Raw genomic sequence first — 12,333 nt, 5'->3', positions numbered from 1 at the left:
TCCCTCATATGTGGACATTAGATCAAGGGCAAACACAACAAGGGCATTGGACTATGAGCACATGATAAAAGCGAGAGCACACAAGGGAGGGGTGAGGATAGGTAAGACACCTAAAAAACTAGCTAGCATTTGTTGCCCTTAATGCAGAGAAACTAAAGCAGATACCTTAAAGCAACTGAGGCCAATAGGAAAAGGAGACCAGGAACTAGAGAAAAGGTTAGATTAAAAAGAATTAACCTAGAAGGTAACACCCACGCACAGGAAATCAATGTGAGTCAACGCCCTGTATAGCTATCCTTATCTCAACCAGCAAAACCCCTTGTTCCTTCCTATTATTGCTTATACTCTCTCTACAACAAAATTAGAGATAAGGGCAAAATAGTTTCTGCTGGGTATTGAGGGGGGGAGCGGGAGGGGGTGGAGTGGGTGGTAAGGGAGGGGGTGGGGGCAGGGGGGAGAAATAAACCAAGCCTTGTATGCACATATGAATAATAAAAGAAAAATGAAAAAAAAAAAAAGATATCAGTGAGGGTCAGTGGTTATCTGAAGGTACCACTGAAGCAGGAGGGTCATCATTCAAGATGCTTTATTCACATGAATTTTGGCATAATTCCTCAGTTCTGAAGTCCATAGCAGAAGGCCTTGATGTCATAGGGTGGCCTGAAAATCAATTTTATTACAACAATCTACTTACCTCTAGTGCCAATTTTTGGTCCGTATGCATCCTGAATAAAAAACCATTACAAACTATCAGCAGAATGAAACAATCAGCATTTAGTATTCATTGCTCATACTGTGACTCAGATGCTTTGTCAGAGCATGGTGAAATGACTTGTTCGTGTTCCATGAACTTTGGGCCTCCCATGGAGTGACTTAGATAGTTAAAGAAGGTTTGGAAACATTACCAGGGCATGTGTCTAGGGCTTCAGTTTTAACTGTCAAAAATTTTTCAGTTCTCTTCTGTGGTGTCTACTAGAATTGGAAAAACCAATGTAACTTCTTTCTGCTACCTGGCTAAAATAGCTGTTTATGGTCAAGCATCTCCTTTTCTCTCTCTAAGAAGCCTCTCCACAGAGTGTGAGAATATCCTAGTGGCTGAATTCTTTCAAGACACTCTCTTCTTCCAGAAAAAGCATTTTGAGAAGCTCAGGTAGATTATCATGGCTAGATATGACCCACTCTCTGCATCACTCAGTATCACATCCACTGCAATCTTCTTGATTGCATAGGGCCAAACCATACTCACTATGGAAGGGGATCTTGCAGAGGTACAAATCCACAAGTCTTGATTTATCTGGGCTCCATATTTGAAAATTCATTATCACAGAGCCCCCCATTAATTATCAATGTGTTTGTTGTCTTCTAGAGTGTGTATTTTTTCCCTACTCAAAGTGCTTTTCCTGAAACCCAATTTTCATCTGAGTTAGTAGGATAAATAAAGTTTATTGCAATGAATTTGCAGACATAACCAAATTAGAATAGGTTTTATAAAACATAATGTTAGCCAATGAACTGGATGATATCCCATTTGGTGCTAAATAAGTTTAGTTTTTGGCACCAAAGGAGCAATTTTATACTTGTTCATTGAAGAATTCATACACTGCTCCTTAAGAATTCTTATGCAATTCTTTTCTAAGAATTAGTTACTACTTTTAATTATAATATTTCCCTTCAATCATAAAAATGAGGTGGAAAGCATTGCATTGAGTAGGTAAGTTTCAACATGTTTGTTGGTGTTGCCATTTATATAGAAAACTATGTATCAATGTGCACACATTTATTCAGTAAGCATGTGCTAAGCATCTACTTCATGTTGGGCTCTGTATAATAGTTTTATGGAAGTGTATACCCTTAAAACAGCTGTATAATCTCTCCTTCACCCCTCCCTACTATCTTCCTTCCTGCCTGATGGCTTTGAGTACCACTCAGGCTAATTAAAGTTTCAAGAGCACTGATAGCCATTTAAATACAGTAATTTTATTCGTAGCAATTTTCTTTGATTTGTCCCTGAGACAGGTGTAAGATTTTTAGGTTTTCGTGACAGTACAATAGAGAGTACATTATAATTTCCTTCAAAGTAATAGTAGCAGCATAAAAGGATAATCCATAGTGTGTAAACTGTAGTAAATCTTTCTTTCCCTCTCTTCTCCATTCCTCTTTTGATCTCATTTATTCCTATTTTTATATATTAAGGAATACAGAAGAGTGTTATGGGAAGGACTGCCAGGAATGTCACCTTCTAATGAAGTCTCTGGCCACTTTGCTGAATGTTAATCACTTTACTTTTTTTCTTTCCATAACTGCATTTAACACAATCTGCAAGTCTGATATTTGTTTATTTGCTCTTCCCTCTTGAGGTAAAATAATATAAAGAAAAATAGATATACTGTGTTTATTATACCATTGAATATTTGGTGCCTGGCCTAAAGTTAGCAATAAATAAGAATCTGCTACATAAATTAGTAGAATGCATTATTCAAAATGACCACATGAACTAAACAATACGATATTCATTGTGAGGCACTGGGATTTCAACCCATTATTATGTTTTCCTCTCTCTTGATGAATCCCCCTATTTTCACTTGTTTTGATATTTCCCCTGCACAATCCAAGTGTTTTAAGGGAAACTAACTCTACTAACTCAAAAATGTGTCATATGAACCAGAATTAAGGAAATCAGTGGGTGAAAAATTAGTTTTTGATACAGCTGAGCCAATGAGGAAATCTAGGAAGCAGTTTCTTCACTCTTACACACATTTTATAAGCATGGAACTTACACAAATGCAAGTGAACATCCATCATTAAGCAAAATGGTATACCAGTGGCTTCTGCCAGGCCTAATCTGATTATTAACTCTCAGAACTTGACTTATTCCTCTTATCAGTAGCAATCCACACATTATGTGGTAGAGAATTCTGGCATTATATAGGAGCCTCTTCAGGAATAAAGGATTTATTATTCTACCTCCCAGAGTGCAGTTACTGTCTGCTTCAGGGACTACCTCAGTAGAAGAGAGCTTCCTCACCTAAGGTCATAACCTCATCCTGGGAAAGCCCACATCCAGTGACTAATGGATGTGTGCGTACAAAGTCTTGTTCCTCTCCCTGGGATTTACAGCAACTCTAATGGGTTCTCCCAGCTTCAGCACTCTGTTCAGAATTAGTCAAAACTTGCACTGAAAATTTAATACAGCTTGACTTCTCCTTCTGCTAAATCCTGCTTTCTTCTACCTCTGTATAGGCATCTTGCATACAAATATCTGTGTGATGCACCAGACATGGAACCATGAAGAAAGTCCATTGCAATACAAATGCTATTTCCTCCCTGCTTCCCCAAACAGAGTGTTCTTTTTATAATTCACTAAATTCTATTTTTTAGGCATACACACTTCGTAAGTCTGGTAGGACTGATTTTAACAATAGCTTACTTACAGGGAGAATTTTATGAGCAGAATAAGCAAATAATTTTATTTTTACTTAATCTTGGAGTAAATAAAAATATGCATGAATTTTCATTTTCCGTGAAAGTAATTATGTTGAGGGTAATAATATTTTACTTTTCATCCATGTTATGGTTAATTTTATGTGTGCAGTACACTAGACTCAGAGATACACAGGAAGCTGGTAGAACATTATTTCTGGGCGTATCTGTGAGGTTGCATTTGAACCAGCAGGGAGAGGAAAGAAGATCCATTCTCACCAATGTGCATGGGAAGTTTTTAATGGGTTGAGGACCTAAATAGAAGAAAAAAGTAGTGAAGGACAAGTTGCTCTCTTTTTGAATTGAGACATCTGTCTTTTCCTGCTGTAATGCATTTGAACTCCTGGTTCTTGGGTCTTCAGACTCTAGGACTCATAACAGGACAAATGACTACCCTCTATCTCTTCTACTACTCAGGATGTTTGCTTTGAACTGAGGGATACACTATTGGCTTCTCTGGTTCCCAGGCCTTTGTACTGAACTGAGTTATGCCATTGTTCGCCTGGAGCTGCAATAATCAAATGGTGTATTGTGGTTTTACTCAGCCTCCACAATCATATGAACCAATTCCCATAAGAAATCTTCTCCTACTATCTATTTTTCTTTCTATTTTCTTTTTCTCTAATCAGTTCTTACTAAAACAACCATCATTTAACATATATTTGAGATTTACTCTTCTTAAAAATATTCAGAATTAAACACTAACTCTTACTATTTGTCAGCCATAATCTAAGTAAAAGTGGAACAAACAACACTCCAACATGAGTTGGTGTATTGGAAGTTTTCAATCAGTTTACAAGCCTTTCTGAGAGCTATATATTCAAAAGCTCTCTGATTGTCTTATAGTTTTAGTCTCAGGAAAGTTAGGGGACTTCATTCTAGAATTTATGAATGTTACATTTTGAATCAGCATTTATTACATTATTTGGTCATTGATGAAATATTGAAGTATGGAGAGAGAAAAGACATCATGCATTTGCCAGATGTATTCTGTAAAAGCCAGCAAAGACATAAAACATTTGGTTAATCATCCATTAGTTGATCCAATTATTATTGGTTGGAGTTGGGCAGGACCTGGTAATTGAAGGATTTATTTTTAATGAAATCAGCCTCTGGGTTTTCATTTCTAGACAAAGAAGAATAGTTCAATGTAACAAAAGCCACACACACACAAAAAAAAGCCAAACCTTCAACTGAGGGCCAAAAGACAAGATTCAAGCTCTGAATCTCTTTCGTAGCATGACCTTTCTAAATCATTTAAACTTTGGAGGCTTGTTTTCATCTGCTATTACAGAACAAATACAATAATGCATGTGAAAATATTTTCAAGACTAAACATTTCACACATTTAAGAAATCACCATGTGTATTAATCTTATACTAAAATATGTATGTGTCAGTGAGGGCAGTAGCCTATAATAAACAAAAATAATCAGGATATTGGATAGGTCATTGAAGCAGTGCAAAGGTTTGAGAATCACAGGAGTGTAGAAGGCAGGAAATCCAGCCAAGGTCACATTCCAAGAGCACTCTGGTAATCCTGTCACCTTGACACACTCACCATCTTATTCCATCTGCATCAGTGGCTCTATACTACTATTGTAGTCAATGCTATAGAAAATGAATTCCAAATGTCATCATTGCATGACTAATTTAAGCTTAAAAAGTATTGACTATCTGAACTTTAGTCATGGATCTGCACCCTAGGGTCTGAAGTCAGTTACTTAGCCCAATTCAAATTTTACAGTAAAAATGATGGTCCATTGAGAGTCCATTACAGACTGACTATCCCTTACCTGAAATGATTGGGACCAGAAGTATTTCTGATCTGAATTTTAAAATTTTTGGAATATTTGTAAATATGAAAAAATATCTTAAGGATGGGACCAAAGATAAATCCATTTATGCTTCATATGTGCCTTATACACATAACGTGAGGGTACTTTTATATAACTGTGTATTATGTGTATGTATTTTGAGCGAAGTTCATCACATAATGTCAAGTATGGAATTTTCCACTGTGACACCATGTTGGCATTCAAATTGTTTTGGGTTTTGGAGCATTTCTGATTTAGAGGTTTTACATTAGAAATGTTAACTCTGCATATAGACTGAGTAATATCAACACCATTTGCTTTGTAAAGCATGGGTAAGTGGCCATCTACAGACATGGAAGACATTTCAGTAGCCATCAGTCTACACTGATTACCTTTATAGAAGAATAACCTTGCCTAACAAATCATGATAGGAACTATGCTTAGCTGTTAGTCTATACCTATAATAATTGCTTATAAAGAACTGAAAGTCAAACAATGAGTCTGGGAAGGATAAGGTAAAAAATACAATAGGAGAGAAAAATCCCTTTATAATTATACAGAGAGCTGAATTAGTAGTGAATAGGAGAGAAATGTTCAGTTCTAGTCAGACAATGGTAATTATTTCAAGTGCACATTATATGAGTACTTTGTGAAAATTAGCTAAATCACTTATAAATTATATAAACTATGAACTCACTTTCCAATTTTCAGAAGAAAGTATATCTTTTCTATTCTTTATGAAACCCTAAAAATTATTTATAGACTTGAATAATAATTTGAAAGCAAATCTTAATTTCATAGTGTATAATTCTTACTGGTATATATGTAGCTTGTACAGAATTTCAAATTGTTGAATGATATCATCAAGTAACCTTTGGAGTTTTTCCTATTCTGCTCACAGAGAAGTTAAATACTATTTTAGTTTCACAAAATAATGAAAATTTTCTCTGGAAATTTATTTAGACTATGTGTGAATAGTTATTTATTTATAAACTATATATATTTAGAACACATACATATAGTATATAAAATGTGTATATATATAAATATAACATGTGTATATGCATGTGTGTGTTCTGACTATGTATAATCTATAAGTAAATAACTATAGACTTATAGTTCACAGAATTATTCCTAAGTCACAGAATTACTTCTCACTGAACAAAGGATACTATTTCAATCTGTATGGAAGCATGGTATAGCATGTCTCTCTCTCTTTTATTTTTTTCTATGCTAATTTTTTTTTAATTTTTTAAATTTTTATTGTTTTATTATTCATATGTGCATACAAGGCTTGGGTCATTTCTCCCTCCTGCCCCCACCCTCTCCCTTACGACCCACACCACCCTCTCCCTCTCCCCCACACCCCCTCAATAACCAGCAGAAACTATTTTGCCCTTATCTCTAATTTTGTTGTAGAGAGAGTATAAGCAATAATAGGAAGGAACAAGTGTTTTTGCTGGTTGAGATAAGGATAGCCAAACAGGGAGTTGAATCACATTAATTTCCTGTGCCTGTGTGTTACCTTCTAGGTTAATTCTTTTTGATCTAACCTTTTCTCTAGTTCCTGGTCCCCTTCTCCTATTGGCCTCAGTTGCTTTTAAGGTATCTGCTTTAGTTTCTCTGCGTTGAGGGCAACAAATGCTAACTAATTTTTTAGGTGTCTTACCTATCCTCACCCCTCCCTTGTGTGCTCTCGCTTTTATCATGTGCTCAAAGTCCAATCCCATTGTTGTGTTTGCCCTTGATCTAATGTCCGCATATGAGGGAGAACATATGATTTTTTGGTCTTTTGGGCCAGGCTAACCTCACTCACAATGATGTTCTCCAATTCCATCCATTTACCGGCGAATGTTAACATTTTGTTCTTCTTCATGGCTGCATAAAATTCCATTGTGTATAGATACCACATTTTCTTGATCCATTCGTCAGTGGTGGGGCATCTTGGCTGTTTCCATAACTTGGCTATTGTGAATAGTGCCACAATAAACATGGGTGTGCAGGTGCCTCTGGAGTAACATGTGTCACAGTCTTTTGGGTATATCCCCAAGAGTGGTATTGCTGAATCAAATGGTAGATCAATGTCTAGCTTTTTAAGTAGCCTCCAAATTTTTTCCAGAGTGGTTGTACTGGTTTACATTCCCACCAATAGTGTAAGAGGGTTCCCTTTTCCCCGCATCCTCGCCAACACCTGTTGTTCGTGGTGTTGCTAATGATGGCTATTCTAACAGGGGTGAGGTGGAATCTTAGTGTGGTTTTAATTTGCATTTCCTTTATTGCTAGAGATGGTGAGCATTTTTTCATGTGTTTTTTGGCCATTTGAATTTCTTCTTTTGAGAAAGTTCTGTTTAGTTCACTTGCCCATTTCTTTATTGGTTCATTAGTTTTGGGAGAATTTAGTTTTTTAAGTTCCCTATATTCTGGTTATCAATCCTTTGTCTGATGTGTAGCTGGCAAATATTTTCTCCCACTCTGTGGGTGTTCTCTTCAGTTTAGAGATCATTTCTTTTGATGAACAGAAGCTTTTTAGTTTTATGAAGTCCCATTTATCTATGCTATCTCTTAGTTGCTGTGCTGCTGGGGTTCATTGAGAAAGTTCTTACCTATACCTACTAATTCCAGAGTATTTCCTACTTTTTCCTGTACCAACTTTAGAGTTTTGGGTCTGATACTAAGATCCTTGATCCATTTTGAGTTAATATTAGTATAGGGTGATATACATAGATCTAGTTTCAGTTTTTTGCAGACTGCTAACCAGTTTTCCCAACAGTTTTTCTTGAAGAGGCTGCTTTTTCTCCATGGTATATTTTTAGCTCCTTTGTCAAAGATAAGTTGCTTATAGTTGTGTGGCTTCATATCTGGGTCCTCTATTCTGTTCCACTGGTCTTCATGTCTGTTTTTGTGCCAGTACCGTGCTGTTTTTATGATTATTGCATTGTAACATAGTTTGAAGTCAGGTATCGTGATACCTCCAGCATTGTTCTTTTGACTGAGTATTGCCTTGGCTATTCGTGGCCTCTTGTGTTTCCATATAAATTTAACAGTAGATTTTTCAATCTCTTTAATGAATGTCATTGGAATTTTGATGGGAATTGCATTAAACATGTAGATTACTTTTGGGAGTATAGACATTTTTATTATGTTGATTCTACCAATCCATGAGCATGGGAGATCTCTCCACTTTCTATAGTCTTCCTCAATCTCTTTCTCCAGAAGTTTATAGTTTTCCTTGTAGAGGTCATTCACATCCTTTGTTAGGTTTACACGTAGGTATTTGATTTTTTTTGAGATTATTGTAAATGGAATTGTTTTCATACATTCTTTTTCAGTTTGCTCATTGTTAATGTATAGAAATGCTACTGATTTTTCTATGTTGATTTTATAGCCTGCTACCTTGCTGTAGCTATTGATGATTTTTAGAAGCTTCTGAGTAGAGTTTTTTGGGTCTTTAAGGTATAGGATCATGTCATCTGCAAATAGGGATATTTTGACAGTTTCTTTACTTGTTTGTATTCCTTTTATTCCTCCTTCTTGCCTAATTGCTCTGGCTAGGTATTCCAGTACTATGTTGAATAAGAGTAGAGATAGCGGGCATCCTTGTCTGGTTCCTGATTTTAGAGGAAATGGTTTTAGTTTTTCTCCATTAAGTATAATGCTGGCTGTAGGTCTGTCATATATAGCTTTTATAATGTTGAGGTAATTTCCTTCTATTCCTAGTTTTCTTAGAGCTTTTATCATGAAATGGTGTTGGATCTTATCAAAGGCTTTTTCTGCATCTATTGAGATGATCAAGTGGTTTTTGTCTTTGCTTCTGTTAATGTGGGTTATTATGTTTATTGATTTTCATATGTTGAACCACCCTTGCATCCCTGGGATGAAGCCTACTTGGTCGTAGTGAATAATCTGTTTGATGTGTTGTTGAATTTGGTTTGCCATTACTTTGTTGAGGATTTTTGCGTCAATGTTCACTAAGGAGATTGGCCTATAGTCCTCGTTTTTGGAGGTGTCTTTGCCTGGTTTTGGGATAAGTGTAATAGTGGCTTCGTAAAATGTGTTTGGCAGTTTTCCTTCCCTTTCTATTTCATGGAACAATTTAAGGAGGGTTGGTATCAGTTCTTCTTTAACGGTCTGATAGAATTCAGCAGAGAATCCATCAGGTGCTAGATGGTTATTTTTGGGGAGACTCTTGATTGCTGCTTCAATTTCATTTTGTGTTATAGATCTATTCAGGTGATTAATTTCCTCTTGGTTCAGTTTTGGATGATCATATGTATCTAGAAATCTGTCCATTAATTTCAGATTTTCAAATTTATTTAAATATAGATTCTCAAAGTAGTCTCTGATGATTTCCTTGAAATCCATGGTGTTTGTTGTTATCTCCCCTTTTGCATTCCTGATTCTACTAATTTGGGTTTTTTCTCTCCTCATTTTAGTCAGGTTTGCCAGGGGTCTGTCAATCTTGTTTATTTTTTCAAAGAACCAACTTTTTGTTTCATTAATTCCTTGTAAGGTTTTTTCATTTCTATTTTGTTGATTTCTGCTCTTATTTTTATTATTTCTCTCCTTCTATTTGGTTTGGGATTTGCTTGTTCTTGTTTTTGTAGGAGTTTGAGATGTATCATTAGGTCATTGATTTGGGATCTTTCAGTCTTTTTAATATATGCACTCATGGCTATAAACTTTCCTCTCAGGACTGCCTTAGCTGTGTCCCATAGGTTCTAGTAGATTGTGTTTTCATTTTCATTGACTTCCAGGAACTTTTTAATTTCCTCTTCTATTTCATCAATGATCCTTTGTTCATTAAGTAATGAGTTATTTAGTTTCCAGCTGTTTGCATGTTTTTTGTCTTTACTTTTGTTGTTGAGTTCTACTTTTACTGCATTGTGATCAGATAGTATGCACGGTATAATTTCTATTTTCTTATATTTGCTGAGGCTTGCTTTGTGCCCTAGGATATGATCTATTTTAGAGAAGGTTCCATGGGCTTCTGAGAAGAATGTATATTGTGTAGAAGTTGGATGAAATGTTCTGTAGACATCAAGTAGGTCCATTTGATCTATTGTATATTTTAGATCTTGGATATCTTTACTGATTTTTTGTTTGGATGACCTATCTATTGATGTTAATGGAGTGTTAAAGTCTCCCACAACCACTTCATTGGCGTTAATATATGCTTTTAGGTCTTTCAGGGTATGTTTGATGAAATTGGGTGTGTTGTCATCGGGTGCATACAGATTAATGATTATTATTTCCTTTTGGTCTATTTCCCCTTTTATTAGTATGGAATGTCCTTCTTTATCTCATTTGATCAATGTAGGTTTGAAGTCTATTTTGTCAGAGATAAGTATTGCTACTCCTGCTTGTTTTTGGGGGGCGATTGGCTTGGTAAATCTTCTTCCAGCCTTTCGTCCTAAGCCTATGCTTATTTCTGTCAGTGAGATGGGTCTCCTGTGAGCAACAAATTGTTGGATCTTCCCTTTTAATCCATTTCATCAAGCAGTACCTTTTGATGGGTGAATTAAGTCCATTTACATTAAGTGTTAGTACTGATAGGTATGTGGTGATTCCTGTCATTTAGTTGAAGGTTTGATTGTGTGTACCTAAGTTGAGGTTACTCTTTACTTTCTTGCTTTTTCTTTTCCTGTGGTTTGGTGCTGCCTGTCCTTTCATGGTTAAGTTGGGTTTCACTTTCTGTGTGCAGAATCCCTTGAAGAATCTTTTGTAGTGGTGGCTTTTTGGTCACATATTGTTTTAGTTTCTGCTTGTCATGGAAGACTTTTATTGCTCCATCTATTTTGAATGATAGTTTTGCTGGGTAGAGTATCCTAGGGTTGAAGTTATATTCATTCAGTTCCCGGAAGATCTCACCCCACGCTCTTCTTGCTTTTAATGTTTCTGTTGAGAAGTCTGCTGTGATTTTGATGGGTTTACTTTTGTATGTTATTTGTTTTTTCTCTCTTACAGCCTTCAATATTCTTTCTCTAGTTTCTGTACTTGTTGTTTTAATGATGATTTACCGTGGGGTAATTCTATTTTGATCTGGTCTGTTTCGTGTCCTGGAGGCCTCTTGCATCTGTATGGGAATACCTTTCTCTAGATTTTGGAAATTTTCCATTATTATTTTGTTGAATATATTACACATTCTGCACCTCTTCTCCTTCTTTGATGCCCATGATTTCCAAGTTTGGTCTTTTGATGGAGTCGGTGAGTTCTTGCATTTTCTTTTCACAGGTCTTGAGTTGTTTAATTAATAGTTCTTTGGTTTTTCCTTTAATTATCATTTCATCTTCAAGTTCTGAGATTCTGTCTTCTGTTTGTTCTATTCTGCTGGATTTGCCTTCCATTTTGTTTTGCAGTTCTGTTTCATTCTTTTTTCTGTGGTTTTCCATATCCTGAGTGGTTTCCTCTTTAATGTTGTCTATTTTTGTCTTGAGTTCATTTATCTGTTTATTCATCGTGTTCTCTGTTTCACTTTGGTGTTTATACAGTGCTTCTATGGTTTCCTTTATTTCTTCCTTTGCTTTTTCAAATTCTCTATTTCTGTTCTCTTGGAATTCCTGAGTGTCTCCTGTACATTTTGGTTGACCCTATCCAGTATCATCTCTATAAAATTCTCTTTTAAATTATTCTTGTGGGCTTCATTGGGTCCTTTTGCATAATTTATCTTCATTTTGTTGGAGTCTGGATCTGAATATCTGTTTTCTTCATTCCCCTCTGGTTCCTGTACTAATTTTTTGCTTTGGGGAAACTGGTTTCTCTGTTTTTTCTGTCTTCCCATCATTGTCTTTGGTGTTGTTACTGTCCCTGTACTGTGTGCAATTAAGTATTTTCTGGCTTGTAATAATAACAATGGTAATATTTAGAATGGAAGGATGAGGGGAGATGGAAAGCAAGAAGTTAAAGGAAAGGGAAAAGCAAAAAACAGACAAGAAGGAGGAAACAGAACAAGGAATCAGACAAGAAAGTTTCAAAGGTATAAATAGGGAGTGTTAGTGTACTAATCGACAGTAAGCTGAACAGGCCTTAGAGAGACAGAG

This window comes from Castor canadensis, chromosome 5 (genome assembly GCF_047511655.1).
Source record: "Castor canadensis chromosome 5, mCasCan1.hap1v2, whole genome shotgun sequence".
NCBI lineage: Eukaryota > Metazoa > Chordata > Mammalia > Rodentia > Castoridae > Castor > Castor canadensis.
Note: the sequence above shows the minus strand (reverse complement) of the source record.